Source organism: Tupaia chinensis, unplaced genomic scaffold, assembly GCF_000334495.1.
Source record: "Tupaia chinensis unplaced genomic scaffold, TupChi_1.0 Scaffold000425_1, whole genome shotgun sequence".
Classification (NCBI taxonomy): Eukaryota; Metazoa; Chordata; class Mammalia; order Scandentia; family Tupaiidae; genus Tupaia; species Tupaia belangeri.
In genome coordinates, this window is record NW_006159930.1 from 550,585 (window position 1) to 577,778 (window position 27,194).

The following is a 27,194-nucleotide window of genomic DNA, read 5'->3' on the forward strand; positions in this document are numbered from 1 at the left end:
GTGTATGTGTGTGTGTGTGTGTGTGTGTGTGTGTATATATATATATATATATATATGTATATTTACTAAAGCAAGAAAAATCTGTTCTGTGAATAATGATGAGAAATAGAAGCTGCCACTATCACATTTTTTTTTCCTTTAATTAATTAGAATGTACACAACTCTGGGTCAACCTGTGGCCTGGTGGTTAAGACAGCTGGATTCCACATGGCTGACCAGCAGCTTGAGTCCCAGACCTGGTGGCCTGAGAAACATGCTGGGCACATGTGTATATGAGCTCAAAATCCCAAAAGGAGGGAAAGACGAAGGAGAAGGAATTATGGCATGACCATCCCCCATAGGGATTGCTTTCTTGCTTTTTCTCTCTCTGTGTGTCTCTCCAGTGAGCACACGTACCCTCTGACAAAGTAAAAAAAAAAAAAATGTATACAACTCAATAAAAGAAAAAAATCTACTGAAATCCTTGATTAATGACCATTCAAAATATCACATTTTCATATTTTCTAAAATCATTGTTTTCATGAATATGATGCAACATTAAGCAATGAGTAGCATTTTCCCATAACTTCAAAAGAAATACAGGGACCAGCAGTTAGCGTAATGGCCATGTCGCTGAACTCCCATGTAGCCGACCATGGTTCGAGTCCCGGACCAGGTGACGTAAACTCACGCCAGGTGCGTGTGCATGCATGCCCAAGATCCCGAGAGGAGAATGGAGGAGAAGGGATTGAGGCGTGGCCATATCCCCTGGGGGGAGATTTCTCGCTTTCTATCTCTTTGTCTCTCTCTGTCTTTCTGGCAAGCCCATGTGCCCTATAGCAAAAAACCTATCCAAAAAAAAAAAGAGAGAGAGAGAAAGAGAAATATAAAAACTGGCAATAGCGGAAGGCAAAGGATAGTGGTTACCTGTGGGAACAGAAAACTGTATTTTTTCAAAGAAGCTCCATAGCCATCTGGGGATGGACAATTCTTCAGTAAATACAACTGTTCTGCAAAGTATGGGGTGCACAGCACCCATGACCCCAGCCCACTATATACCAGTAGCAACCTGAAGTCCTTGTAACCCCCAGAGCCAACCCTCCACATCTTTATCTGTGTCCTAGAGATAATACTGACTCTTGTGAGCACAGAACCACTGGTGATCAAAGCAGAAAAAATTAGGAGATCCTGTTTGAGTGTCTCTATGGGTCCTAAGGCAGCTCAGAGTCTAGAACAGATAAGACAGAGATGTATGCATCATGCTATCATCCAAGACTTTCTGTGGCACCTGATTATGGTAGGTCATGTATAAGCATTTCAGTTTATATTAAACAAACTTTAATACATTACATATCTTAATTAAAGAATTTGGTGTCCTCCTAAATTGTACACTGAGTTATTACCTCACTTGCCCTGCCCAAATGTAGACCTCAACTTACTTTCCAAACCTCCACCTCTGTATTTGTTCTTCCTTGGGTCGGTCCTTTCATCCATGTCCCCAAATGGCTCCACTCATTGTCCAACTGAGTCCTCGTAACTTTATGCATATTTTCTTACTGGGGGTCATGTCTTGGCTTTTTCACACCCTCACTTTACCTCCCAGTTGAGAGCAACAATAATTCCTTCCCCACATCCCATGTTGGGCAGTTCCCACCTTTGGACCCTTTGAAGTATGAGTTTCTGCTCCAAGAAATCTTTACTAGAAATACTTCCAATAAAGCAGAATTCTAAGGAAAATTCTCTGATATCTAAGAAAACTGCCCGACTTCAGCACATAAATACAGCAGTGCACTAGTCACAGACAGGAAAGTTAACAGAGAAGTCTCACCTCCCTGTGAACCCCCACAGGAAAGAAAGGACCCCCCCCAAACCTCAATATCTAGCACATTGTAGGTGTACTTGGCAAACTGAACTGGACAAGTCTTTCATCTGGATTTTCTGCATTTAGATTACTAGGACAGAAACAGGAAAGCTCAGGAAAGACTGACTTCATGCTCTTGGAATGAGAGAAAAGCAATGCTATTTTGTGGATTTTATTAGTTAAAATGGAATCATTGGAAAGTATTACTAAATGACCACTCTGGAGAGCACTGGACCCAGAAAATATAGTAATCACAATTTACACCCCCAAAACTGGTCTATGGCTAGAATATCCATATGTTTTATTCACACTTGATTTCTAGCATGTTCCTGTTCTATAGGCAGTAGGAGAGCCAAGGCAGAAATAAATTATCACTCTCAGCTAAACGCCATTTCCTAAATCCCGAGCCTTCCTTTAACCCATTTATTTAATTTTTCTTAACATATTTAAATCCATTGGAGGAAATTATGAGGGAGACAGATGAGACAGGTTGCAAACATTTGTATGCACATTAAAATAAAGAAAATTAAATGAAAGATTAATAGGGCAGACAGGTAACCATGTAACGTGATTTCACTTTGAAGCAATTTATTTCCATTCAAACTGTGATAAATAACCTCCAAGTGATATAATAATTACCCATTTCTTGGTGTCGAATGGGATGTGGAAATTATTCTCTGAAGTGAAAACATCCCATGGACTTTCAAAAGGGAATGTCGTACATTCAATAAAGCTACAAACCATGACCCCCAAAGAAATTGAATTGGCCTGTTTGTATTCCCATCGCTATGTCTGGAAAGTATGTTCTCACCCTCCGAGGCAAACTTTGCTTTCTGTTTGATAAAGTCTTGTGATTTGCGACCACAAAAACTCTGAGGACTCCATATATTTTGTGCTTTGGCATTCCCGTGTGAAATCAAGCCCTGAAAAAGATGGCTGCTGAAGAAGGCAGAGCCTTAAGGTCATGGAACATTCCTGGTTTGGGTGGTTAGCAATGGTCATTTCTAAATGCCCCTTGGCTTAAGAATAATTGAATGCATTTTCAAATTAGGTCTTACTTGACTGAAAGCAAAACCCGTTCTGTAAACATTCATCAACATCCATTAGAAGGATCTTCTTTGCCAAAGCTCTTTACCATTCATTAACATAGGGCTGCCATTGCTTTAGGGTCCACAATGTGTTCGCACATGCATGCATCATTCTGTATGGGAAACACTGCTGACGGGGGCCAGCAGGCAAGGAGACTAGTGGGAAAATGCACTGGATTAAGAATGAAAAGACTTGGATAATTCACTGAAACATGTCTGGACCTCAGTATGTTCATTTACAACACAGGGATGCTGGGCCAGCAGGTGGCATGGTGGTTAAAGGTACTGGATTCCAAGGTGGACCACGATTCAAGGCCCAGACCTGAGGGCTTGCTTTCTTGCTTTCCTTCTCTCTCTCTCTCTCTCTCTCTCTCTCTCTCTTTCTCCAAGGAGCTTACAGCGTAGCAAAGATTGAAGTGTTCTTAAGTAAAGTTTATTGAATCCACCGAACAACTCATTGGAGTAGGAATTATTAGCTCTATTACAAAAAATGAGGACACTGAGGACCCAGAAAAATGAAATGACTTGCCAATTCCAGGCAAGAGCAGCATGAAAAGATAGTTTCATGAATTCAATCCAGTACTCCTCTTACATGCTGTGGATAGCTTCCAGGAGAGAGGTCAGCCTTGAAAGGAGCCATCTTGGGAAACCAGGACTCTACCTAACTCTTGAAAGTTCTCTGTAGAGCTAGCTCCTGGTCTGCCTGCCTCCCATCAGTGGCTAGGGTTCAGCTGAGATAATTTCTATCCTTACCTCTGTTCTTCCTCATATCCTCCCTCCTTCCCTCCCTCCTCCCCCCCTCTTTCTCTCTTCCTTCCTCCTTCTGTCCTTCTTTCCCTTTTTCCTCTTTCCCAACATATATTAAGCTCTATGTCCATTACATGCTAGGCATTATGTGCTGGGTGCTGAGGATCGAAAGGAATAGATAACACAGTCTCTGCCTTCTGAAGGACCTACTGGGGGACCTGGAAAAGCACCAAGATGATTTCACTATATTCTAATATGTGCTGTAACAGTAGAGATATAGGATACAGTAACAGCACACAAAAAGGAATCCAATCAGTGTTAAGAGAGCCGGGAAGGTTTTCAGAAGAACAGCCAAGAAGAAAGCTGAAGAAGCCTTTTTGACTAGGCAAGGGGGAACTTGCATATTTCAAGGCGAGGGAACTAAATGAGCAAGCATGTGTGGAGATTGAGTGGGAGGCTCTGAGGGACCCAGTTTGTTCAAAGTGGCTGGACTATGGACAGCAAGAGAGGAGATATAGGGAAAGTGGCTGTTAGAGAGGAACACGGGTGTCACGGAGTGTGACCGTGAGTCGAGACTTCATTCTGAAAGCAATGGGGAGCCATAGAAGGATTTTCAGTGGAAGATTTTGAGGTTTTTCTTTTGTTTTATTTTTAAAGTGAGAAATCACCACCTCTCCCCAAGGAGAAATGGCCATACCACAATCCCTTCTCCATTCTCCTCCCAGGATTCTGGGCATGCAGGCACATTGGTCTAGCATGGTTTTCAAGCCTCCAGGTCCAGGACTTAAACCATGGTTGGACAAGTGGGATCCACTACTCTACTTGCTGGCCCTCAGATTTGAGTTTTAACAGAGTAATTCTTACTGCTCTTTTGAGAATGAATCCAGAGGAGATTGGAGTCATGGAGATCAGTTACAGGGAGAGCTGTGGTAATGTCATACATGTGAGGTGACAGTGCTCCTGAATCAATGTAGTAGAGGTGGAGATCATAGACAGAACTGAGACTTACCATCCTGAGGATTGGTTGCTACTTCCAATGCCTGTTTGAATCAGTACTGAATGAGCCCACTAAATACCATTATCATGAAGGAAACTAAGAACAATAATGGTTTAACTTATCAAGTCCTATAATAAAGCTAGGCATAATGAACTTTAAATACCCTACTGCATTTAAGAATGAAAACAACTTTGAGACCAGCAGATGGCATAATGGCTACTTCGCTGGACTCCCATGTAGTCAAACCGCAGTTCGAGTACCAGACTTAGGAGCTTAAAACTCATACCAAGTGTGTGTGTGCACAAGCCCAAAATCCTTAGAGGAGATTGGAGAATGAACTGTGGAAATGCAATCCCCTCCCCCCCGGGGGGTGACTTCTTGCTTTCTATGTCTGTCTCTCTGGAGAGTGCACATGCCCCATTGCAAAAAACAAACAAAGAAACAAACAAAAAAACACCTCTTAAAAAAATGAATAAGAACAACTTGGGGCCTGCAAGTAGTGTAGTGGTTAAGACACTGGATCCCATATGGTCAGTTACAGTTGAGCAGGAGAGGAGATATAGGGAAAGTGGCTGTTAGAGAGGAACACGGGTGTCACGGAGTGTGACCGTGAGTCGAGACTTCATTCTGAAAGCAATGGGGAGCCATAGAAGGATTTTCAGTGGAAGATTTTGAGGTTTTTCTTTTGTTTTATTTTTAAAGTGAGAAATCACCACCTCTCCCCAAGGAGAAATGGCCATACCACAATCCCTTCTCCATTCTCCTCCCAGGATTCTGGGCATGCAGGCACATTGGTCTAGCATGGTTTTCAAGCCTCCAGGTCCAGGACTTAAACCATGGTTGGACAAGTGGGATCCACTACTCTACTTGCTGGCCCTCAGATTTGAGTTTTAACAGAGTAATTCTTACTGCTCTTTTGAGAATGAATCCAGAGGAGATTGGAGTCATGGAGATCAGTTACAGGGAGAGCTGTGGTAATGTCATACATGTGAGGTGACAGTGCTCCTGAATCAATGTAGTAGAGGTGGAGATCATAGACAGAACTGAGACTTACCATCCTGAGGATTGGTTGCTACTTCCAATGCCTGTTTGAATCAGTACTGAATGAGCCCACTAAATACCATTATCATGAAGGAAACTAAGAACAATAATGGTTTAACTTATCAAGTCCTATAATAAAGCTAGGCATAATGAACTTTAAATACCCTACTGCATTTAAGAATGAAAACAACTTTGAGACCAGCAGATGGCATAATGGCTACTTCGCTGGACTCCCATGTAGTCAAACCGCAGTTCGAGTACCAGACTTAGGAGCTTAAAACTCATACCAAGTGTGTGTGTGCACAAGCCCAAAATCCTTAGAGGAGATTGGAGAATGAACTGTGGAAATGCAATCCCCTCCCCCCCGGGGGGTGACTTCTTGCTTTCTATGTCTGTCTCTCTGGAGAGTGCACATGCCCCATTGCAAAAAACAAACAAAGAAACAAACAAAAAAACACCTCTTAAAAAAATGAATAAGAACAACTTGGGGCCTGCAAGTAGTGTAGTGGTTAAGACACTGGATCCCATATGGTCAGTTACAGTTGACTCCCAGACCCTGTGGCTTGAAAAATCACACCAGGTATATATGTGTGCATTCCTAAATCCCAAGAGAGTAAAGGAGAAGGGAGTATAGCTTGGCCACTCATGGTATGACCATCCCATCCTGGGAGTAAATTCTTACTATCCCTCTTTCTGTCTCACTGGCAGTCATAAGCATTCTATAGCAAAAAAAAAAAAAAGGAAAAAAAAATTATGTTGGCACGGATGATTCCCTTATTTTACAAATTTGGATTCCTGGGACACATTGGACCTACACTAAACCCATTTTTTGGGACGTGGTGCCCAGGAATCTGCATTTGAGATCCAGTGACCTGAATGTACACTATATTTTTAGAGCCACTGCAGTGAACTTCAAAGCATGTGACATTTTTATTCTGGGGAACAGCTTCAATTAATAAAAAAATAATAATTTCAGTTCCAAAAATAACACTTTCAATTAACCTGGACTGCCTTATGCTTAATGACATACAAATGTCCCAAATAGCATGAAATACCCCAGTGACAAGCATACATAAAACAGCAGACAGTGATAGTGATACTGACAGCACTCTTAAGTAGAAATAATACTTTGGGAAAAGGTATCTTTGGGGGCCCAAAATGCAACAGGTTGAAGGTATGGAGAACAGTCTGGGCTTAAGGAGGATGACACATCAGATTCAAGGCAGCCCCCACATATGGTCAGACTGTAGAACCTTAGCATAAGAAGGTACCTGAGACACCTTCAAATCCAGGTTTTTCACAATGCCTCCCAGAGACTGTAGGTGTTCTCTAAATGATCCTAAGGAACAAGGCAGAGCCTGGACCTTCACTGTTGAGGCTTTCCTCACCCCAGTAATCTGGCCTCTCTAACTGGTTCACTTATTGGATTTGATTGAGATTTCTCTCTGAAAAAAGACGAAAGAGTCTGAGAGAAACAAAATTTTTCAATTTCTACAATCAACAAGTCTACTTCTTTTTTTTTTTTTTTTTTTTCTTTTTGAGCATTGGTATAATGGGAGGCTCAGCAAGGCATGGAAGATGTTAATATAAATAATATAGGGCCTAAGTATTTATTAAGGATCTTTGGTTGTAAGCAACAGAAATCAATGTCAACTAACTTAAATAAGTAGTAGGATTTCTTAGATCAGGAAAGATAGGTCACTCAAGATAGCTCTAGACTGAACCCGAGAATTGAGCATCCTGATTTCAGCAAAGGTAAGAGCCATGATACTCTAGGTATCTTGGTATTGAGAGCTCAAGAGCGAACTCCTTGGGATTATCAATAAACTATTTTACTTAAGTCCATGTCATTCCTCTCCAAAACCAAACACCCAGGAAAGAGCCAGAGTCTGACTGGCCCAGCTTGCATCATGATCGTCTGGGCCAAGAACGTGGGAACTTGGAAGGGCTGACAGTAGGGTGGACGCAAAGAAGGATGAGCCAAAACATCTGAGAAGGTATGGGTTGGTTCTCCAATGGCAAAGGGGGTGTTATTATAAAGGAAGGTGGAATGGAAGGCAAACAAGCAAGAAGAGCAACTCTCTACTAAATTTCCCACAAGAACTTAGTTGTGAAGGCAAGGTATGAGAGATACATGTTTTTTCCATCGGCCCAACAGCCCCTAGTTCTCCATAATATTCCTTCTCTGCCATTTTATCTGTGATATGAGAAGATGTTGGTATGTTCTTACAGACTCACTTACCCTGACCACGGTTAATTCCTCATGGTCCTGGACTGACTATTCTAGGCCAATCAGGGACTTTCCTGGGGCTTTTTAGCTTTTAACCAATTCTCAAGGACCAGAGGCAGGAAGAATTGTGGCTTTATGTGAGCCCGGGATTCTAGCTGCACCTGAAGTCAAACTAGACAAGGGGGCCCTTATTGCTATGATATAACTGAACTTAATATTTTCCACAATAAATAAAACTATAGCACTTTTCTTTTGACGCAAGTTAGTTCAAAGTGGGATTCTGTCATTTACAATCAAAAGTGTCCTGATCAATTTAAGTGCACTGAATACCATGATCACTCCATCAGAAGGATCTGGTGCTTCGAAGCAGGAGAAACTACATGAATTTACTGAGGACCTAGCTTACTCTGGCATGCTAGTACTTGAAATAGATTATTTGATTTCCTTTTTGCAGCAGCCCTGCAAGGCAGTATTACCACCATCCCAATTTCTCTTAGGTAAGAAACTGAAGCCAGAAAAGTGAAGCAACTCACACACAGCAGCCCAGCTAGATGACAAAACCTGAAGTAAACTCTGCTCTGGAATACATGCCCTTTGCCTTGCAGCCAGAAAACACAGAGATGCACTTTATCTTTTGCAACAATGGACAGGTCCCCCACGGGCTTATCGAGAGCTACTATTAAGTTGCATCCCTGCTCCTTTAAAATATTAAATCTTTCAGGTTTATTTTTGCTGACTCCAGACTCAATGTTAATTATCACCTTGTTATAGCCTATTATTATTAAGAATGTTGCTGGGAAGTTGAGTTTGCAAACATATTTCAATAGTAGCTTGACCCCTCAGGCCACCATGATTGTTGCATTTCTCACTGTGGGCAGTTTTTACAACTCTCTGTTGTTCATTAGGGTAAGAATTTATAAGCCTGATGCCTTGACCACAGAATGGTGCATCACTATTTCTGAGTTAGGGTCCTTCTGGGAGGGTGGTGTGTGGGGCAGAGTACTTTGTTTCTACAGCAGGCAGGGTGCATGTTATTTGTATTCAGGACCACAATGACACAATAGCACAAGTCTCTGCAAATGCAGATGGCACCCTGGGGTAGAAGAAGCAGAGTAGCTTCAGTGAGAGAAGCTAAGTTTTCTGCCAGGCTCTGCCTCTCCCCAGTGGTGTGATCCTGGGTAAGTCACTTCTTTCTGGGCCATAGATTGCTGTGAATAAAGTAAGAATGCTGTTCTAGATTATCCTGTCCCACCAAACCTCCACGAATCCTGATGCAGCATAAGATGTTCTATGAAAAAGGTGTTCTGGGATCATGCAAACTGGAGGAAAGCCACACTGAAGTGAAACTGATTTAATTCATTATGAGTTTCCTAGAGCCTAGACTATGCCCTCTATTCACTATCACTCTGCCAAGCAGCATGCAGTGTGGTCCAGATTATTATGATTTTCTTTATAATTAAAAAAAAATCTGATCTTTTTTTCCAAGAACAACTTTTAACAACCCATGGAACTTGGTGTTTGCTTCGGAATAGTCTGGGAAGCCCTGGATCAGAGGATAATGAAATATCTTCTATACCATTTCTCTCGTTCTTTCCTGGTTCTGGCCACTTCTCTCCATTCTGCCTGTGGCTGCCCTATTCAAGCCATCGCCACCATTCATTTTTATCTTTCCCACTCTGATTGCCATGGTGCCCCTCTTGATTTTACTATAATCTTCTCTCCACAAAGCAGCCAGAGGGCCAGAGGTCTTCTGGGAGGGAGACCAAATCTTTGCTGGTCTAAAATGCTACAGTTGCATCCCATTGCAGTTGGAATAAGTCCAAAGGCTTACAAGGCCCTACAGAAATCTGTACCCTTCTGACTCTGCCATGACCCTTGCACTCTCTCTCCCTACCCTCCAGCCACAATGCCTTAGCACCTACTGTTTCCTCTGCTCTGGACATGCCACCCTTAGCTCTTCACGCCACTATCCTGTTGTAGCTCCCAGGTCAAATACCTCTCCTCAGGGAGGGCATTTCTGACCACTGCAACTGGAAGAGCCCCTCCATCCCCCAGTCACTGTTTTACTCATCCTGGTCAGAGAGTATGTTTCTCACATGTGTTGATTTACGTATTGCCTATCTCCTTTCCTGAGGAATGAAATTTCTTTAAGAGCAACGACTTTGTCTTCCTCATTCATGGCCATAGTCCAAGAATTTGTAACAGTGTCAAGTACAAAGTGGGCATTCGATAAATAGTTTTGAATGAGTGAGTGAGTGAATAAATGCATGAACGACTGTTTTCCCAATGAGACTATCAGTTCCTTGAAAGCACAGACTATGTTTTCTACTCTCCCAAGGCCCAGCTGTGGGATCTGGAACCTTTCTGAGACTATTTATTCTTCTGTAAAATGGATATATTTGTAGGCACCTCACTCACATGTAATGAAGATTAAATGAAATATTTAATATGGTCCTGGTGCAAGTGCCTTGCAAAGATATTATCGATTCATGGATGACAGCTTCATTTCCATGTCATTATTCAAGTAATCCATGGTTTACAATTCAGTGCCTAGCATATATTAGGCTCTCAATAATTGTTTTCTGAATGAATGAATTAGAGAATGAATGAATGAATAAGTTTTCTAAAAATGCCCTAGCTAGTCACACCAAGTACATGCTCCCAAGGTCTGCTTCTAACCAAGCATGTGGTATTACTTAAATCTTAAGTCCCAAACAAAATGAAAGCCACTGGAAAGTTGTGGGATTACTCTTCTGCTCTAAGATACAGTGCTGTGAGCAGAGGAATGAGTAAATGTTGACTGAAATCTGGACAAGTGCCAGTCACCATGCTGGACACAGAAGATAAGCAAGACACACACGCTCCCTGTGCTTACGGATGCCACAGCCCAGTGGGAGAAATGAAAAAACATGCCCTTACAGCATAGGGGATGATGCTATGAGAGGTCCCATTGTGACCCAGAGGAGGGTGCCCCAAACAGCAACAGGAGGTCAGGAGACCCTTCCTGGAAGATGTGATGTCCAGTGAAGGATGAAGGAGGCTTAGCGAGAAGATGAGGGGATAGGAATAATTCTGCCCAGAAGGTACTGAGCTGCTGATGGGCGAAAGGTAAATGGAGAAGGAAGGACACCTTAGGGGTGATGCTGTGAATGATGCCTTAGGCAATCTGGTACCTCGTGCCGCCTAGGCGGATGGCGTGCCTTCTGAACTCCTCCACCAGACTGACGTCAGAACTACATCATTTGCCTTTAGCAAACATCTGATTCCTTCAAGTTCCAGCTTTTCTTCTGCATCATCATTTGCCATCATACAGTGTCTGTTGTCGAAAGCTGATGCGTACTTGGCAAAACTGTCCAGTAAGAGTGTATGAGAGTGGGCATGTGTGTGTACACTAGAATCCCTGAGGGGTTCTTGTAAATGAAGAGATCATTTCAATTACCCTATTGTGGTAATTAATACCTCCCCTAACCAGACTGTGCTGTGGCAGGAAGATAAGCTGAGCTCAAGTCGTGGGCAGATTTGATGCTAGGAAATGCAAGCAATCCTTGCAAAGTACAGAGGTCCTCAAAGTACAGAAAGCATCTGCAGAGGACTACGCATACTGCTTAGGAGCACCTTCTAATCATGATTTATATTGTGTTTTCCAAGCATTCAACTGTTTTATTGGAATGTCTAGTAATACAAGATGTCCCCCAAGTGAAAGTCATAAAACTATTCTTTTAAAAGTTAATTTACACACCATTATTCATACATATATGGCAGCCTTATACAAAGCTTCTTGAGGAGGAAGAAATGGCTTTCTATCCACTCTTATCCATAGGGTAGGAAGGGGGATTATCTAGCCCAGAATGGAAAAAATGTTAGCAATATCCTCTTTAGATGCCATGCAGACAGTCAGAGATAACACTGTGTTTCTGCTTTAGCCTTAATTTGGAGATGGATATAAAACAGAGTCATCAATCTACAGCCCACAGGCCAAACCTGGTCTTGTGCCTGTTTCTATAAATAAAGTTTTACTAGAACACAGTTATGTCCATTCATTCATGTACTGTCTAGGATGATTTGTACGCAAGAATGGCAAGGTTGAGTAATTGCAACAGACTATGAAGCCGCAAAGCCTGAAATATTTGCTATTGACCCTTTTCTGGCCCTGATGTAGAACATTATGTATCACCAGACAATACCCCCCCTTTCTTTTTGTTTAAGAGAGGTTTTTGCTATAGGGTGTGTGCGCTTGCCAGAGAGAAACAGAGGGAGAAAGCTAGAAATCACCCCCAAGGGGGGATGGCCAGACTACATTCCCTTCTCCTCCATTCTCCTCTGAAGATTTTGGGTACACATGTCCACATAGCTAGTATGAGTTTCCAGCTTCTGGGTCCAGGACTTGAACTGCAGTTGGTCATGTGGGAGCCCAACAATGTAACCACTATACCATCTGCTAGTCCTGACAACACCACTCTTAATACTCTTCTTCCTGATCACCTTGTGTGATAGGCAAGGCTGATACTCAATAGATATGTATTATAACAACTGTGCCAGTTGCTCATCATTATCCACTGTGCTTGGTATATGTACATACCCATTCATTATTTAAAAATTTTAATACCACCCAATGACAGAGGCTAGCAAGGTAAATATTGTTTCCCAACTTCCCCTAAAGTCAGGTATGGCCTAAGTGATACAACATTAAATAATTCAATGAAGGTAGAAATTTGCTGGAAGGATTCTGGGGAAGCTTTAGCTTTAACTTTTCTTCCTGGGATATGATACAATGTTTGACACTGAGGTAGCCATCTTGTGAGCAAGAGGTAGAAAAGCTGAACTAGCCTAACCAGTGTGGAGACATTTTTAAACAACTGAACGAATGTAAACAACTTCCTACATTTCTCTTTAGGTGAGGAAACTATTTGTTTAAGCTACTGTGAGCTGAGAGTCTGATTTGTTGCTATACACATTCCTAACTGATACAGTAGCCAAAGGTCTTAAGTATTTCAGGCTCCATTAGCAAGACCACCCCTGCAGTAAGATGGCTTCATCAAGTACTTTCAATATTTATTAGATTCATCTTACTCCCTTGCAATGCTTCAATGTTCATCATATACCTTTTTATTAGGGCTTGCCTGATGAGTGAGCTATGAATCAGAGACAGTGACTGCAGTCCTAGTTCTGCCACCAACCGACCCTCAGTTCCTGAGCGTCCTTCATTCTCTAATTCTCTTACACATAATTTCTTCCCCTGTACAATAAAAAAGCTGGACTTAAGTCTTTAGTTTTCCCTCCTAGTCCCCCATTTTATAATTCAATTTTTAAAATTCTAAATATGCAAAAGTAAAGCATAAGGTAACAACTGCAAGTGAGCACTAAAATAAGCTATGAGCCTCTGGTGGTCAGGCCAGAAGAGAAAAAGAAGATGACATAATACTCATTTTTTTTTGAGAGATTTTCACTGTAGGGCGCGTGCGCTCGCCAGACAGACAGAGAGAGACATAGAGACAGAAAGCGAGAAATCACCCCCCAGGGGGGATGGTCACGCCGCAATCCCTTCTCCTCCATTCTCCTCTCGGGATGTTGGGCACGCACGCACACGCGCCCGGCGTGAGTTTTAAGCCACCGGGTCCGGGACATGAACCGCAGTCGACTACATGGGAGTCCAGCGACATAGCCATTACGCTAACTGCTGGTTCCCACATAATACTCATTTTTTGTTAAAGATGTCAGCTTATAAGAGGTACAGTTCTTATCGATGCAAAATTCAAAATAAATTTAAAAAGAAGACAAAGGACAACCTAAAAGATAATACCTTCACCAGTAGACTTAAGCCTTCTTTCTAGAAAGTCCAAAAAAGTCCAGGGTCAACACTAGCATACTCATTTTCTCCTCAGAAAGGGTCAGATCTTCTGTCAATGGATATTAGTAGCATGTATGTTACCAGGTTCTTTTGGTCAGTAACAAAAATGATGACCCTCCCTAAATAAGCCATATCAGTTATGAATACACACCAGATATTTCTGTTTGCCTTTCTCGTGGCTTAGAGGGATCCTTTCTTTTTTCTTCTTTTTTTTTTTTTTTTAATTTGACTAGAGAGGAACAGAGTGAGCGAGTAAGAGAGAGAGAGAGAAGGAGAGAGAGAGAAAGTGAGAAAGCAAGCTGCCAGGTCCAGGACTTGAACCATGGTCAGCCATATGGGAATCCAGCATCCTTAACCACCATACCACCTGCCAGCCCCAGGGATCCTTTCTTACCAGCGAAAATGTGTTGCCCATTCTACACCAGGTTACTCGCCCAAGGTCAGTGCTTCATAATTAATCAAGTGCTTGCTTTACTCTACTTTGAATTTGGCTTTCAGGACAATATGAGAAAGAGACAGATTCAGAATAATAATTTTATATCGCAAATAATGAAATGGGGATCTAAAACCTTAGGTGATATGACATGCTTGTTTGTTTGGTTCAGGACTGAAATTGATCACATTCCACCTGACACTGTGCCGGGAACTCCTATAATGAATACCTCCTCTTTTCGTGCCAAGAGTTGCTCATGTCTAACTCTATAGAATTCTAGACGGTATCTCTCTCCTGAATGATCCAGTGCTTCATTGGGTAACTTCAAAGCAGCAGCGTCACTTTATTTCTGTTTCGACCGCTGTCACACAGAATCAATGAAGCTTCAACATATTATCTCAGATATATAGTCCTGACAGCAGGTTCGATGCCTTACAATAGCTTCGTTATGGCTGATTTTTAAAAATTAAGATTAGAAACAGGAAAATGGAACAAAGTGGAAGGAAAATATATGAACTGAATCTTCAGATGAAGAATCAATAAAGGATAGCAATGGTTTACTGTGAACAGCTACATTTGAGCCCAGCCCAAAAGACCAGGCTACACAGATGCCTTTATTTTTTACTTCACTTTATTTTGTTTATATAAGTTTTGCTACAGGGCATGTGAGCTCATCAGAAACAGAGAAAGAAAGTAAGAAAGCATCCCCCAGGGAGATGACCACGTCACATTCTTTCTCTGTTCTCCTCTCAGGATTTGGGGCATGCGTGCACACATGCCTGGCATGTTTTTCTAGCCACTAGGTCCAGGACTCAAGCTGCCAGCCATGTGGGATTCAGTCACCTTCATCAGCATGCCATCTGCTGGCCCTTGGGCTCCTTTATTCACTCATTCATTCAGCAACACAAGGGCAGAGAAGGCCAAGATATTCATCTGGGAGGCTGTAGTGCATTCGGCTTAGCAGCAAAGACTTGGAATGGAATTACAAATATCTTTCTATGTTTTGACTTAATCTTTAATAATAATCGTAACACATAAACCTGATTATGAGATAACTACATATCAGGCACTTTCTAAGTATTAACTTATTTAATCATCACAACCACAAATGTGGTAGGCGCTATTTTTATCTCATTTTTACAGATGAGAAAACCGAGGTGTTGAATGGTAAAGTAAATTGGCAAAGGCCAGGCGTACCTAGGAAATAGTGGTGCTTGGCAGTTGAGCCCTGAAAACCATGCTCGAAACCATAGCACAGGGGACCAACAGTTGCTGTCATGGCTGTGTCTCTGGACTCCTATGTAGTCGACCACAGTTCGAGTCCCAGACCTGGTGGCTTAAACTCACGCCGGGCAAGTGTGCATGCATGCCCAAGATCCTGAGGAGAATGGAGAAGGGATTGTGGCATGGCCATCCTCACTGGGGGGGTGATTTCTCACTTTCTGTCTCTCTGTCTCTGTCTTTCTGGTGAACACAAGTGCCCTATAGCAAAAATCTCTCAAAGGAAAAAAATAATATATATACACATATGTGTGTATATATACATATATATACATATATAAGTGTGTATATATACATATACACGTATGTATATATGTATACATGCATACACATGTATGTATACACATACACATATATATGTATATATGTATACATGTGCACACACGTATGTATACACACATGCATATATATATACACACACACATGTATATATGTATACATGCATACACATGTATGTATACACATACACATATATATGTATATATATGTATATATATGTATATATATGTATATATATGTATATATATGTATATATGTATACGCACATGTGTGTGTATATATATATATACACACACACATATAGGACAAGACCTGCCCAGCAGAACTTTGGGCTTTGACAGAAATACCCTGTGCTGTCCAACATGGTACTCACTAAGCACATGTAACCACTCCAGTACCAGCCAGTAGCAACGCATGACCAGCAAGCTCTTACATATAGTACCAAAGAACTGAATTGTTATTTAATTTTTTTTTTTTTTTTTAGGTTTCTGCATGTGCACTCACTAGAGAGACAGAGAGAGGGAAAGTGAGAAATCAACTCCCCTGGGGTGGGTGGTGACACCATAACCCCTTCTCCTCCATTCTCCTCCTGGGATTTTGGGCACACGTGCACATGTGCTTGGCCTGAGTTTCAAGCCACTGGGTCCAGAACCCAAACCACCTTCAGTGAAGTGGGAGTCCAGTGCTTTAACTGCCATGCCACCTGCTGGCCCCAAACTTAGTTATTTTCAATGTAAACAGCCACCCTTAGTCAGCAGCTATTGATTACATCACACTGCTTCAGACTGCGAAGAGCAGAGAGGGACATTATTTTCATCACAGTCTCCAGTGCTCTTGTGCATTAGATATCTGCAGATCACTCAGCATAGTACCTGGCATAGGACAGGTACGCTCACTCAACGGGAACTACTACCTTAACAGGAGTAAGCATTGAGCAAATACAATAATCACTTATCTGTATTACGAAATCTGAAAAGCTCTGGAAATAAAATCGTGCATGTGTATGTATGTATGCATGTGTGTATGGTGTGTGTGTGTGCACATGTGTGTATGTGTGCATGTGCACACACATGAGCATTTAACTAATTTTGGCAGCAAAATCTAAATTGACATGAACTGATTTGTTGGCACAGACTGACCTAAACTGACAGGGTGCTACTTATAGTGGTATTTATCCTACATAATTTATTATACACTTACAGCAGAAATATTAATGTATTTGACTACAGGTGCTAACCCAAGCCCCACAGAGGGTGTTACCTAATAAGTAATATTATGTATCATATTGTCTCTCTTAGATCTGAAACATTAGAAATTTCTGACATACATTTGGCCCCTAAGATTTCAAATAGGGGATCGTGGACCTGCATTTGCATTTTTATACCAGGTTAGCTATGAGGGACAGAGCAGAGAACAGGTGCTGGCCTGGAGACCTGAATCCCTAGTTTTACTGTCAGAGAGAGAAGCAGCCCTTCCCCAGCAAACTGAAGCAGAGGTGGGGCCAGAGCTGTACCATGTGGGGAGTAGACGGGCCTGACAATGGGACAATGGCCTATCCACAGCAGCTCTTCTTCCTGGGGCAGCCACATTTCCAGTCACTGCTTTGTGAATCTGTTCAATACATTTAAGTAAATGGTCCTACAGGGAAGGGGCCATGATGCTCTTATTTATTTAGTGAATTACTAGAGATTCTCTTCTGGGATTCCAGGCTGATGCTGCACAGAGCTAACTGCCCTCTGCAGAGCAGCCTGTTTCTTCTTCCCTACTTTCCTTCCTAGCCCCCCTTTACATGCCAGAATGTAAGGGATTTGGACCAATAGACCTGTCATCTGACGTTCTCTCCTACTGCTAGCTGGCCCCAGTTCTTGAAAGGCCCGTCACTGGTCTCTTTTGTAATCAGGCATTTGACTCTCTAAAGATCCCAACTTGAAACACATGATGGTGGGACCAGTAGGTGGCATAGTGGGTCAGGTGCTAGACTCCCACGTGGCTGACTGTGGTTTGAGTCCTGGATCCAGAGGCTTGAAATATGTTGGGGTATGTGTGCATGCATGTCCAAAATCCCAAGAGGAGAATGGAAGAGAAGGGATTGCAACATGGTTATCCCTCCCCTGGCAGGGGAGGGAAAATTTCTCACTTTCTCTCTCTCCATCTCTTTGGTGAGTACATGTGGCCTAAAGCAAAACTTCTCAATAACTAAAGAAAGAAAGAAAATGTAGTGAGGTAGAATCTTCATTTTCATTTACGTTTTGGATAAATCAGACTCTGAGTCACAACTAGCTCTTTCTAAATGAGGAGCAAATAATTGTCCCTCAGAGAGTTTCCACAGGAGTAAATAGTGCATCTCAAGCTGTCCTAGCAAAGTTCATGGACACTGGCCTAGCTACAGTAGCTTGGGGTAAGGCACCACAGTACTGGAACCACATAGGAGACCCGGATTTTGATCCCTGGTTGACCTAAACACACCAGGCATGCTTGCACTTACCTGTGATCCTGGCTGGCTGGGAGCTCTGGAAAGGACCACAGCATGGTGAGTCCCTATCAAGGAGATCTGTCTATCTGTCTACCTGTCTCTTCCTCTTGAAATAATTGATGATTTTTTTTAAAGTACCCAGGAAACTGGAAAACACTCACTTAGGGGTGGCTGATGGATCCGTCCTCGTCTCAGTGGGTCCTATTTGTCAATAAGGATGGTCATCATCTTTCATGACAGTGGAGAAGAAAAATCATGGGTTTGGAGTAATGGCCTATGATCTATTCTCTACTAAGCAACCTTAAAAAAGGCCTTTGTAAGCCTCAGTTTCCACATCTGCACATGGGGATAATGCTCATCTCTCATAGTAACATCCTAAAAGAGTAAGAGTGGACCAGCCTATTTAGAAAGCCTGTCCAGTTCCGGCCATGGAAGACGGCCCATCCCCCTTTATCTACCTTTTCCTTCCGCAAACAAGCCAAGGGCAAGGAGAGGCGGTGGCAGCTTCCTTTCAACTTCAGCTGCCTAATAACACCTAACTGAGAATGACAGAATTCAATACTGAGGTCAATGAAGAAGAGCCATGTGACCCTTCCTAGTCAAAATGTAAAACAATGGTGCCATCACCTGCAGCCATATCAGGGGAATCATAAGTCGGAGAAGAAGCAAAGGCAGAGGGTACTTTGCAGAGTTACTCTCTTTGGAGAAACCGGAGCCAGGCAAAGTTGGCCTCTGTCTTTAATGATAGGATATAATTCTAATTTCACAACTTAATTATGACTGGATGAAAAGGACAGCATGAAAAACTAGGTGTAGGGTAGGGAGTTTCATCTCGTTAGGTTCACTGACATCTCATTAGGGACTTTGAAAAACATTCTGCTTCCAGGCAATTTTGCTACTATCTTGATTTTTTTCCACATTTATTTGGCTCCATTTATTTGACTTGACACAAGCAGGAAAATGGGATCTTTGATTTTTTTTTTCCCTCAGCTCATCAACTAGCACTTCCATTTCCTTACTTCAAGACACAAGTTTCTTTGTCAGGTTATGATCATCAATGCCATAGGATCAGAGCTATCAAGATAATCTTCCACAAAAACATGAGCACACATCCCTGCTCCAAATTGTTAATGGTTCCCCAATGTCCAGAGGATCAAGTCCAAAGACAATAGCATGGTGTTCAAGCACTAAAATCGAAAAATGGATATTTTTTAGACCTCATCTGCCACCTCCTTCTTCCAAAATATCTATTCTGATTATATGAATATTAAGGGATACTTAACATTCCCTCAGATCTAAGAAAAAAATATTATGATATTTCCATCTTCCTTCTCCATCTTCCCTTCCACCTATAAAAATATCACTAATCCTTATGGGATCGAGTCAAAAATTCATATTTCTAACAAAACATGCTTAGTTTTCCTAATCAAAATACATTTCTAAGGGCCAGTGGGAGGCATGGTGGATAAGGCAGTGGACTCTCATGTGGCTGACCACAGTTCAAATCCCAGACCTGGCAGCTTGCTTTCTCACTTTCTTTCTCTCTGTCTCTTTCTGGTGAGTGCACATGCCCTACAGCAAATTAAAAAGTAACAATAATAATAAATACATTTTTTAGAGGTGTTTGCTTTAGGGCATGCACATGCACACACCAGAGAGAAAGAAAGAGAGAAACATAGATACTAGAGAGGGAAAGTGAGAAATCACTCCCTGGGGGGATGGCCATGCCACAATCCCCTCTCCTCCATCCTCCTCCTTGGATCTGGGGCATGCATACACATATGCCCAGTATAAATGTCAGGCCACCAGGTCCAGGACTTGAATCGCAGGCGGCCCTGTGGGGGTCCAGCGACATCACCACTACACCATCTGCTGGCCTACCAATATGCCTCTTGGCACAGATCTGCCAGCTCTCCCCAGTTCTGAGCCCTGCCATAGTCACCTTTCTATCTCTAGCAGTGCAGCATGTGACACAGGTGTGTTCCCATCAACTGTGAGCTACGTCGGACACATAAGTTACTCTAAGATAACAAACTTGACAAAAAATACTACTAATAAAAATAAATAAAATAGTCGTTTCTTCCCCCAATAATATCTTTCTCACTCCCTTACTTGCTCTTCTGGGTAGAAAAGAATCAAGTTAAAATTAGAACATGCACAGAACATAAATAATTACATATACCCCTAGTTCTTTCATAGATGTGTGTCCTGAGTGTATTGTGGGAACAATAAAGTTTGAGAGGTTCTGCTCTGTAACATCAAGCCATGTAATGACATCCAGTAAATACAGGGAAGGAAACTGACTCTTCCTGATCACACACGAAGGCCTGGGTTTCTTTCGCCTGATGTGGCTGGGCAGTACTCTTCATCATACCACACCATGGCCAAAGAAGGAAAAAGTCTCATGGCATTTGGAACAGAATGTACGTCATGGTGTCCTACGCACTCCGCACGGTTTATCTGGAGATTCTGCTACTACCACATGAACACTGCATGTTAAATTGATTGTGGACTTCAATTAATTATCGTAACATGGGAATGTGATCTGGAGTTAGTAGATATGGGTTTAATTTCTGGCAAATTGATAACTGTTACCAAAAAAAAAAAAGAGAAAAGAATGACTTTGGGTAAGTCTCTTCTTTGAGTCTCTGTTTCCTCAGCAGTAAAGTGAGAAACTGTGGAGTAATCCCTACCTTGAAGCTGTGATGTACAGATCAACTGAAATGGTGTGTCTGGAAAAGGGCTGTGTAAACCATCAAGCATCATATCACCGGCAGTTAGTAGCTATTGATATCAGGAGTTAGCCATGGGTAAAATGTACCCTCACATCAGAGTCCTTTGTAGTAACAAAGACAGTTTCGTGCCATATATGTTTTGAGAGAGCTTTTTTGCTATAGGGCATGTGTGCTTGGCGGAGAGAGAGAGCGACAGAAAGCAAGAAATCACCCCCCAGGGGGATGGCTGCACCGCACTCCCTTCTCCTCCATTCTCCTTTTGGGATTTTGGGCACGCAAGCACGTGTGCCTAGTACGAGTTTTAAGCCACTGTGTCTGGAACTCAAACCATGGTCGACTACGTGGGAGTCCAGCAAAGTACCCATTATACCATCTGCTGGCCCCAGTCTTATGCCATATTCAAGAGAGTGCACTTTGGAGGACGACTGCCCTGTGTTCAAGAATTTTCCCTATCATTTACCAACCAGGTGATCTTGAATAAGTTACATGATCTCTTTGAGCTTCATGTTCTTGTCCATAAAATGGAGAGGATAAGGGTTTTGTGATTATTAAAATAATGGATTTCTGAAGGGTAGAGATACGTAAGAGACAAATTATAGTACAGCTGTATAAACTATCAAATATAACTCAGAAATGGCAAGAATAGCTCTAAGGAAGAAATTGGTTTTATTCAAGAGCTGGGTTTGAAGTATGAGTTTGAACTTTACAGGAAAAGGCAGCGGGAGAAGCGTATTTCTCCCCAAAAAAAGAACATCAACTATAGCAAATGGCAGGAGAAAGTATTGAAATCTCCTATTTCTCATCATCCAGCTTCTCTATATATAAAATGGAAAAAGGAATATCTGTCTTTATATTTCTGAGATATCCTGTAGGTGAATGAATGAAAGCCTGTCTTTATAACACAAGTCACTTCACTGCAGAGCAGGAAGGAATATACGCACTCAATATGGCCAGTCCTTCTCTCTAGTCCTGGCCTCTGATTGGCACAGAGAAGTCATTGCCATGACAGCATGGAGGCCATAGAGAGAGAAGACTTCATAAAATGGGAATGTTCCTATTATTCTTCCCAATGTCCACAGTCATGTTTACCCAGAGGATCAGCATAGCTCATGACATTCAGAGAGGTAAGAGCAGGCGCCGGCTGGCCTCGTCGTCTCTTAGAGCCTTCCTGGGGCCTGTTTTCTTAAATCCCTGCTCCACCTGAAAGCATCTTTAAAACCAAAGCCATGGATAGAATGATAAACTATATAAGGAGTTTCAAAGCTAAAGCAATCGGTGATGGGGGCGGGAGAAGGAGGGAGATGAATAATAGCTAAGTAGGTCAAAAGAGAAGTATTTTGGGAGCTCTCTTGTTCTTCTATCAAAATGGAAACATTTTACCTTGACAAAGCTCTCGGGTTTTAGGCAGCCTTGTAATTTACCCTCTATAGAAGATAAAATCCTCTTTGTTCTGTGAAATCGTGCAGTGTCGACAGACGAGACCTACTTAGGGCCCAGGTGTGCCCTCATCTGCTGTGTGATCCTGGGCAAGATATTCAGTATCTTTGGTCCTTAAATTTCCCTGTCATCAAATGAAAGAATTTGACTAATTGATTTGTTAAGTCTCTTCTGGCTCTTGTTCAAAACTAAAGGCTGCTTCAGTTCATGTCTGAGCCCCTGTGCCAAGCACGGGGGAAGGGAAGGAAAGAGCCATTTGTAATACGCATGCTGGGCTGTTTTCAGTGTGGTCATCCTTGGGAGAGGGAAGAGGTCGGTAGTCACCAAGCATCTATCATATGTAACACAATGTGTGCTAGATTCTTAAAATCCACATTCCCTTGTTAACCATCATACCAGCCTTGTGAAGTGCCGAGTGTGAGGGAGTGATCTTCACTTATTTCTGCACTTCTAACTCCAGGACCGGTTGAGAGGTGAATACAGAAGTCAGATAGATAGAGATTAAACTTACAGCTTTATTACTATGAAAGCCAGAATGGAGAAAATGCCAGCCTGCAAGGAGAATCAAACTTTCTGCAACTTTCTCCCTTGAAAAGGAACATTGTGGGACCAGCAGGTGGCATAATGGCTACATTACTGGACTTCCATGTAGTTGACCACAGTTCAACTCAGTGGCTTAAAACACTCCAGGCACGTGTGTGTGCATACCCAAAACCCTAAGAAGTGATTGGAGAAGGAACTGCAGGGTGGCCATAACCCTGCAGAGGGCGTGACTTCTTGCTTTCTCTCTCTCCATCACTCTCTGTCTCTCGGGTAAGCACACGCACCCTAGAGCAAAAAATCTCTTTTAAAAAGAAAAAAAGAAAAGGGACATTGTGCATAAATAGATGTTCAGGTGAGGAAGCATGTGTCCTGGAAGCAAAGAGATGCAAGACGAACTCCCAGACAGGTGGAACACGGGGACAGGTCCTTCACGCCAACTAAATAAGCAGCTCTTGTCCCTCAGGAGGAGTGCACAAGCAAGTGGAGGGAGAGCTAAGTTTTCTGTTCCTATGTTCTCTTTCCTGGGGCTGGAAAGGAAGACTCATCTCTCTATAGAAATGTGGACTCTCCTGCAGCACAAGCAGCTCCCCCCAAAAACACTACAATTAACCGTATTTACAGGAACTCAGAGAGGTCAAACGATGGTCCAAACTGACACAGGCAATAAAAAGTAGAGCCAAGGGGGAAAAAAGAAAGGGATCAGCAGTTAGCATAATGGCTACATCACTGGACTCCCATATAGTCAACTGCAGTTTGAGTCCCAGACTCGCTGGCTTAAACTCACGCTGGGCATGTGTGCATGCATGCTCAAGATCCTGAGAGGAGAATGGAGGAGAAGGGATTGCGGCATGGCCATCCCCCCTGGGGGGTGATTTCTCACTCTGTATCTCCCTGTCTCTCTGTCTTTCTGGCGAGCGCACACGGCCTATAGCAAAAACCTCTCAAAAAAAAAAAAAAAAGTAGAGTCAGGGTTTATACTCAAGTACACCTTGCTTCTCTCTCTCCCCTTTACTGCACAAAGCCATGTGCAAATGCAAACGCACACACACAACTTTGGTCCAAGACAGTATCGTCAGTATCATATGAATGATAGAAATGAAAGAATATCTTAAAAACATGTAGTGTAAACAGCTAGGTTTTCATAGTAACTTGTCATCTCAGCATCTCAGTTACTGCGAATATACATATGTATAGAGATGTGTGAGAGCGAGCATTTATCTGGTATCATCCTAGGGCAATAAGATTTGGAAAGCGCAGAAGCAGCACAGGAAATAAAATAGCTGATATCGGATTATACATGTCATCTTTGATTGGTATAAATAATATCCAAGACCTAATTTACCCAGACTCATGAACTCAAACAGAAATAAGCAATTACAGATTTAAGCACCAGCACTCTAAAAAGCTATCTTAAAAAAAAAAAAAAAAAATCTTTCGACATTATGTTATTTTCATCCCTGTTTCCTTAAATACGATGGAAAAAGTCCTCGTTATCAACATCATTTGCTATACTGGGCTGTAATTCAGGACTGAGCCAGTGTGTGACTGTGTGAGTCCCCTCACATTGTAGACAAGGAGTCAGCTTAGTACAGTAATTCATGAAAATGGGCCGCAGAGTGGGTGGCACCTGCCACTTGCTAGCTGTGCATCCTGAGGCAAGAGTGCCTTATCTGAGCCTTACTTCCCTCACTTATAGACAAAAGTAGGAATGGCACGTTCAACAGAGAGTATTCTGAAGGGTGAGATCATGCACATAAAGTGACTCATCATGTGCCCAGCCCTTACTAGGCAGCTAGAATACAGTGACTGCTATTGTATGGAGCAGGCAGTGCACTGAAACAGAGCCAGGTCTAGATTTGGGCCATCAATGTTCATTATTATTATTGTTGCCATTGTTACATTTGAATCCAGGGGGATTTAAAATCTAGTTTTCTCATTTTCTTGGTGTATGTAAGTGGTAACAAAAGATGAAACTTATACATTAATTTAGAATGAAACATTTTATTAGCATCTTGTCTGAAATGAAATATATTAATTTACTAAAGATGTACTTAGGAGAAAATGTAGTGGCCTTAAAGCAGAAAAAGCAGGATTAGGCATGGGTTCCTGTGTTACATGGCTTTGCTTACTTATGCTTTTTGTTTGTTTGTTTTAGTTTTATTATGGGTCATGTGCGCTTGCTGGAGAGAAATAGAGACAGAGAAAAACAAAGAAAGGGAAAGCAAGAAATCACTTTCTAGGGAGGATGGCCATACCATAGTGCCCTCTCCTCCATTCCCTTCTTGAGATTTTGTGCACAAATGCACATGCACCCAGCATGTTTTATCAAGCCACTAGGTCCAGGATGCAGGGAGGTGGAATCCAGCTGCCTGAACCACCATACCACCAGCTGTTCTTATCTGTTTGTTTTTGAGAGATTTTTTGCTATAAGGTGTGTGTGCTCACCAGAGAGATAGAGAGAGAGAGACAGAAAGCAAGAAATCACCCCCCAGGCAAATGACCACGCCAAAATCTCTTCTCCATTCTCCTCTCGGGACTTGGGGCATGCATGTACATGCACATATGCACATACATGAGTTCTAAGCAGCCGGGACAGGGACTCAAAGTCCAGCGAAGTAACCATTACTCCATCTGCTGGTCCCCTTATCTGTTTTTAAGAACAGTGTTAATAACAAAATCTTAATGTAGTTGCATTTGAAATTCAGCATATTTTTCTTGGCTTATTTAAATTTCTGGTTTATATCAGTTTCCTTCACTTCTCTAAAAACTCTTAATGAGTAGAATATAATGATAATGCTAGTCATATTAATAGTCATAATATTTATACATCACTTTACACATTTCATGGGACATTTAAGTATATTTTCTTCTGCTGATCACTACAAGGTAGATGGGTCAGGTACAATCAGCCCGTTTTATGGATTGAATAGAGGTAAGGGAATACAGAAAGATTCAACTGGTTTATGACAGCACCACACAACCTGAGCTTTAGGCGATGTCAGCAAACAACCTAAAATCTTTATTTCAGGCTCCAGGAGGAGGGAGAAGGGGATAGGCTGTCACCACAGAGGCCAAAGAAAGACGGCAGGCTGGGAACCAGCAGTTGGCATAATGGCTATGTTGCTGGACTCCCACGTAGTCAACCACGGTTCACATCCCGGACCCGGTGGCTTAAAACTCACGCCGGGCGCGTGTGTGTGCGTGCCCAAGATCCCAAGAGGAGAATGGAGGAGAAGGGATTGCAGCATGACTATCCCCCCTGGGAGGTGATTTCTCGCTTTCTGCCTCTATGTCTCTCTCTGTCTGGTGAGTGCACGCGCCCTATAGTGAAAAATCTCTCAAAAAAAAAAAAAAAAAAAAGAAAGACTGCAGGTTCCCCAAACTCTGGACTCCGTTATCTATGGCCCCTTACATTCTGTGTCTCTATGAAAAAAAGAATTTCCAAAAATCACAGTGATTTGATACTGGACCTCAGTCTGTCCTTCTCTTACAAAATAGGCTCTGAAGGAAGAAAAGGTCTCAGAGGATACTCTTGGCCTGGCTGCCCTGCTGTAGCTTCTGCTAGCCCAGAGCTGAGAATCCTGCTGGGGGAAGGGAAAATGTGGAAGGGAACAGGCCAGCCGCTTGATACTTTTCGACCTCCCTAGCAAGTCAGTCTCGCAGGCCAGACACAGGGCCCTCTGAGGCTCAGCATGAACCAGGGAGTCTTCTGGAGCACTGACAGAGCAAAACAGAGCAGTTTCAAGAGTCCTTACTCAGAAGGGCTGGTCATTTCAAAACACGGGCCTTGAGAGTGGATTGTCTTTCTCTTGTCCCTTTCACGCTGGCAGGGGTTTCGAGGATCAGCCTGCAGTCAGTGTGAGAAGCATAGCCCCTATCTAGGAGCTGGATACTGGCTCCCTGCTTCTTTCTTCCCCAGCAGTGACTGTTTGCCAGGAAAGTGCACGGGGGCCTATGCAGCGCTGAGTCTGCCCCTCCCACATGTGGGAGACCCGACCCACAGCAGAGATGCAGTCTACATGAGGGCTCCCGCGTGGACGCCTGATTAAGTTGTCCTGGCAGGTTTGCAGCCTAATAGGGGCTGAAGCAGCAGTTCCTGTCATCGATGACAGCATAATTAAGGTGGATTAACGTAACCCGGATATCAGCTCTGACCTTCTTGCCCTTTAATAACGTCAGCTCCATTTCATGACCCTCAATTCAAAGTCCTCTTTACGATTTC